Source organism: Quercus robur, chromosome 3 (genome assembly GCF_932294415.1).
Source record: "Quercus robur chromosome 3, dhQueRobu3.1, whole genome shotgun sequence".
NCBI lineage: Eukaryota > Viridiplantae > Streptophyta > Magnoliopsida > Fagales > Fagaceae > Quercus > Quercus robur.
The window spans coordinates 44759950-44765830 of record NC_065536.1 but is presented as its reverse complement, the minus strand read 5'-3'; positions in this window follow the sequence as shown (position 1 = coordinate 44765830).

Below are 5881 nucleotides of genomic sequence, written 5' to 3'. Positions count from 1 at the left end.
TTTAGTAGAAAATATGATCACCCTCAATAATGTACTCTTGTTTAGCTTTCCCTATTAATAGATTCTGACGACGTGCAGGAGATAGGTACAGAAAGTAACTAGACCACACCAATAGCTTTGTATTTGAAGAATGGCGTCTTGCCAGACAGGAGAAAGGCCGTGAGAAAGCTGAAGATCCAGGTAGCGCGATTCATCTTGATAAAAGATGTCTTGTACAAAAGAGGCTTCTCCCGTCCATATTTGAGGTGCTTGGGTGCTGAAGAGGTGGACTATGTCATGAGAGAGGTACACGAGGGAGTTTGCGAAAACCACTCGGGGTCAAGATCATTAGTGCACAAGCTAGTGCGAGCAGGGTACTATTGGTCCACCATGCAGAACGACTCCGAGGCTTATGTTAAGACCTGCGACAAGTGCCAAAGGTTTAGCAACATCATTAGACAACCAACCGAAGAGTTGACCCCAATAACGACCCCATGGCCGTTTGCTTAGTGGGGTCTAGACATCATGGGACTATTCCCTACAACAGTTCAACAGCTGAAGTGGGTGGAAGCTGAAACCTTGGCCAACATTACAGAGAAGAACATACGGAATTTCATCTGGAGATGCATCGTATGCAGGTTTGGGATCCTTAGAGTCTTAATCTTAGATAACGGGAAGCAATTCAACAACGACTTCTTCCGAGACTTTTGCTTGCAATTAGGGATAAGAAACCACTACTCCTCCCCTGCCCACCCTCAAGCTAACGGACAGGTAAAAGTCATGAACTGATCCTTGATCAAGATTATCAAAACTCGACTCGAGGGGGTAAAGGGTATATGGCCTGAAGAGTTGCCGAGCGTACTGTGGGCATACAGGACAATGGTGAGAACGCCCACAAGAGAGACACCATTCAAGCTAACATACGGGAGCGAAACATTCATCCCGGCCGAAGTCGGACTCACAAGCTACAGGGTGCACAACCATGATGAGAGTAAGAACGATGAGGCCATACGACTATAGCTTGATCTAGTAGACGAAATCAGGACGACAGCATAACAAAGGCTCGCACAGTACCAGGACCGTATGGCTAAGCATTACAACTCCTGGGTCTGACACAGAGACTTCCGGGTTAGAGATCTCGTTCTAAGGAAAGCCATGGGCGCTACTAGAGACCCTACCCAAGGGAAGCTCGACCCTAATTGGGAAGGACCTTACTGAATCACGTCATGGCGGAGGAAAGGCACTTATCACCTGGAGACGTTAGACAGATGGAAGCTGCCACATCCATGGAACATCGAGCACTTCCGGAAGTACTACCACTAGAGATGACGACATGAAGAACAACCCCCCCTTTTTATTTACAGTTCACCGTAGTTAATTTTAATTATACTCCTTAGTTTTATCATTTACTTTAATTTTTGCTACAATACCATTTTTAAGCCCAAAGGGCAGGATTCTTTCTTTTTAAGAACTATTTTCTCCACAAATGCATGGCAATAAGAGGAGTTTATTCAAAAATGGCTAGAGTTTTCTATCTACAAGTTTTTAGCACATAAAAAGTGGACAACTTTTAGTCCACAAAGTAGACGGCTTCATCCTAAAAAGAATAAAAAATTCATGAAGTCCATGAAAAGGACAAGTCTCTAAGTTCTTAAAGCTGACGACCTTAAGTCCACAAAAAGTGGACGACTCTAAGTCCATAAGGTGGATGGACTTATCCCAAGAGGATGAAGCATTGCCAAAATCCTTCGTATGAGCGAGAACCAAGTCCAAATATGGACAAATCCATAAAAGTGGACGACTTCATTATCCACGTGACATAAACTTGTCCCAAAGGGATGAAAAATAAAGTCCATAAAATGGACGAGGCTATAAAGCTGATGGTCTCTTCATACAAACGAGATTATAAAAACGACGAGTTCATCAAATCCTAAGATTGACGAGCTCATCATATCCTTAAAAAAGGATAAGTCCACCATTAATCCATAAAGTGGATGAATTGATTGCCCATAAGATGGACAAGCCTATAAGTTGACGGGCTCATCATATCCTTAAAAAAGGATAAGTCCGTCATTAATCCACAAAGTGGACAAGTTTACTCAAAGTTCGTAAAATAGATGAGCTTATCACCCAGAAAGTGGACGAGTTTATTAAATCCATAAAGTAGACGACATGGGTGGACGGTTTTGTCCAAAATAGACGACCTTATCTCAAGGAAAAGAAAAAATTACCGACTCCAGACTTGCCAAAGGTATGGAGACCACAAAGACGACGGTGTTAAAATAAACTCCATAAGACTACCGTCTACTAAGTAGACGAATTCGAAATAAATGACTATACACGAGTTGAAGTCATAATTTGCCTCGAAAAGGTAAATAGGATGACGAGATCATCCAAATTCATCAGGAACAAATAAATCTTTACAACAAGCATGGAGAGATAAAAACACAAAACTAAGACGACGTTGAAAATGTTAGATGCTAAAACATTATAAACAAGAGGTAAATGTTTACAAGCAAAAGCCCAAAAACAAAGGGGCATTTAAACATTGTCTGAGCATTAGGAAAATTATGCTAATTACAAAAATAGGGACGGGACTAAGTAGCAGGAGCATCTTTAGAGGTCCTGTCACCTTTATCTTAGCAGAAGGATTTTCCAGGACCAAGACTTCAACAGACGGGTTGGAAGTGGAGACGGGAGGATTGGCAGCAGGTTGAGCTAAGACGACGCTGTCATCTTTAGATGGGAGGTCTGACATAGTGGAGTCATCACCATCACCTATGACGGGATCACCAACAGGGGTCGTCGGCATTGTAGCATCCATAGCAATCCCTGATAGGTCCAAGTTTGGGAAAGCAGATTCCACTTGTTTGAGGTAGTCATCAAATTCAGTGCCGTAGTAATTAGGACAGGAATCAATAAAGGACTGCAACGCTTTGAAATCTTGAACGGCATCGGCCCCAGCTTTCTCCACTCGCTCGTGCGAGGTTGTCAGCTCTTCCTGCAACGTTTCCTTTTGACGGTCTGCCGCCTCTAACTTCTCCTTCGTCTCCTTCAACTCAATGTGCAGTAAACGGAGGGCCTCCTTGTACTGACCTTGCTGATCCATCAAATTGGTATAATGCTTCCTAACCTGGGTGACGATGTCCTCCTTGGCAACACACTGGTCTTGAAGTGCCTTAACACATACCAAGGCCTATAAAGGATACGGTCATCAGCCAATAAATGAGGAATAGACGAGGTAAGGACTACCAAGGAAGTATGCTTACTCGGGTTAAGTCAAAAAGAGCTGATGCCCCTAATTCCTCCATCCCTAACTGGACACAGGGATCTATGTCCATTGGCTTTATAAGGGACTCTATTTCCTCGACGGCGTAATCCTTGTGGGTAAGCAAGCAACGAGGTCCTTTAGTGACGGGACCAGAGAAAGTCATCATCCCCTTCCCCGCACCACGAACTGGCTTGAAGGGTGACTTCTTCTTGGGGTGCGCATCCCTGGTAGCGATGGCTGCCTTTTTTGGGGAATGCTCATCCTTCCCGTCACTCTTTCTTTTTGCTGAACCTTTGGTGACGGTCTTGGGGGTTGACGAGGAAGTCCTATCCTTTCCCTTGGCCGCCTTCTATTCCTTTTTTTTTTTTTTTTTTTTTTATGGGCAATAGCAGCCTTCACCCTTTGTCTAGCAGCCTCCATTTCTACAAAATTGATGTATGATTAGCGGATTAGATAGAAAGAATGAACTAACGAGGAAAATAAAAAGACTACTTATGGCAACGAGAAAGACTGTCTAATCTACGAGCTTCCTCCATCGATTCCAGACCCCCACAGTAAGCGTGCAAAATGTCGAGTGTTATGAGATCCCGACACCTCCGCTCATCCAGAGGAATCTCTATTACTCGGCGAATAAAGTCTTCTTGCTCCTCTGAAATATGAGGGCGAATGCTAGCTGGAAACAAGGGGAATAGACGATGTTAGAAACTTCGAACAGGCAAACAAATGAATAAAAGTAGACGGGATTAACCTGAGTCCTTGACAAAAGCCCAAGTGTTGTCAAAGTAACCACGAGGCATTGTCTCCCATTCCTCCTAACAACACACCCAATCTGTCCTCTTGACAAAAAGTATCTACTTTTCTAGTTTCTGTTAGAATCTGGCATATCAGACACTAGTCTCAAGTCCCTCTCTCAGACGGCAAAATGATACGTCCCCTTAGAAGAGACGATGTGTTGGGGTCTGTAGCAATAGAAGAACTCGTCCAACGAAAGCTGACGGTTCCCTCCACTCAGACGACCCCATAGGATCTCACCACCTATAAAGATTCTCCAGGCATTCGGAGCAATCTGGTTGATGGAAAATCCCATGAAATCAGCCAACTGATGTTGCAAAGCCATCAATGGCAGTCTAAGCCCAGCAGCAAACATAGCGTCGTACATACCAACATCTGCCGTCCTCCTTGTATAACATTGTTCGTTTTTTCTAGGAGATTGGGATATGGACTGAGATTTGATAACGGGTATGCAATTCCTTAAAAGCCCTGTCACTTATTTTTGGTAGGAACTTATTGATGGCCCAATCCTCGGGAAGAATGAAGGGACGGTTGCCTCCAAGACTTCCTGAAGTTCTCTCATAGGATTCCTCGTTACTTTCATCTCCACCTCTGTCACTATCCCTCTCATCGTCTTCCTCCTCAACATCACCCTCCTCACTCACTACTCCTTCCTCACCTTCCTCCCCATAACTTTCAACTTCCTTGTCAGGAGATTGTTCTAACGTTTCCCTTTCTGATGACCAGGAAGAACCCTTGAACTTATGACTTGAACCAAATACCTCGTCGTAGTCCACTCCTTCGTGGACTGACGAATTCTCACCCGACGCATCATTTGACATCTGACTACTTATAGGAGACGGATTTATTCTAAGAACCTAAGATGACGGTCTCACTAGAGAGTTAATTAACTAGAATAAAAAACATACGTATGAGGTAAAAGAGGAAGGAACTGACAAGTATGACTTTTGAAGCAACGAATTCAAAGGTGATGGAAACAGCACAGGAAACAAAGTCAACAAGCCAACGAAGTAAAAGCTAACGAGCTTTCTCTCAAGAAATTAGTGAGGATGAAATAGGAGAAATGAGGGGAGGAGGCGAGTTATATATAGGGGGGAAATGCACGGAAGACGAAGCAACGCCTCCATCCAAAAGCGAAACCAACCAAGATGCGCCATGTGTTCGAGCATTTAATGATGGTGGCTCGAGGATTCGCCCATAAATGGTTTTTTCTCATTTCTTGGCCAAGAAGGAGATTAGCAATGAAAGTCTAACTCCATAACCAGTCAGCTTAAGCTGATGGCACTATAGAGTAGGGGGCAGCTAATAAGGATAAAATTGCAATACTCACTAACGGAAGGGCGTGAAGCGACGTTCCAATCAGACCTGTCAGCTTCACTTTTGTCCATTGGCAAGTGACTGTAGGGAATGTACAACTTTAGGGCGACGGGGTCAACTCGTTGACGTTGGAAAGCTGACGCCTCAAGGCTGAAGGGGATGCACAAAGTTAATGGTTCTGACATAACCTTGACTTGGCTTCCACGCATGGGTATATAAGGAAATATCTTGCGCATCACGCTTAGTGTTAGACTCCTACAAGGAAAGGATTCCGCAAAATACGCTCATGAAGACTCCTATAAGGAAAAGATTTCTACAGCAAGGAAAAGAGATCAACCCTCTACTACTATAAAAGCCCCAATACCCTCATTGGCCAAGGTACGCATAATTTACCCGCTCTAGCACTTTAGAGTTGTGAGAAGTTCTAACTTGACATTCGGATGGTATTTGGCGGGCACCACACTGGTGTTTTCTGTGAGGTCTTCTCTTTTTGTGTTGTGCAGGTGTTGTTTCGAGCACGTG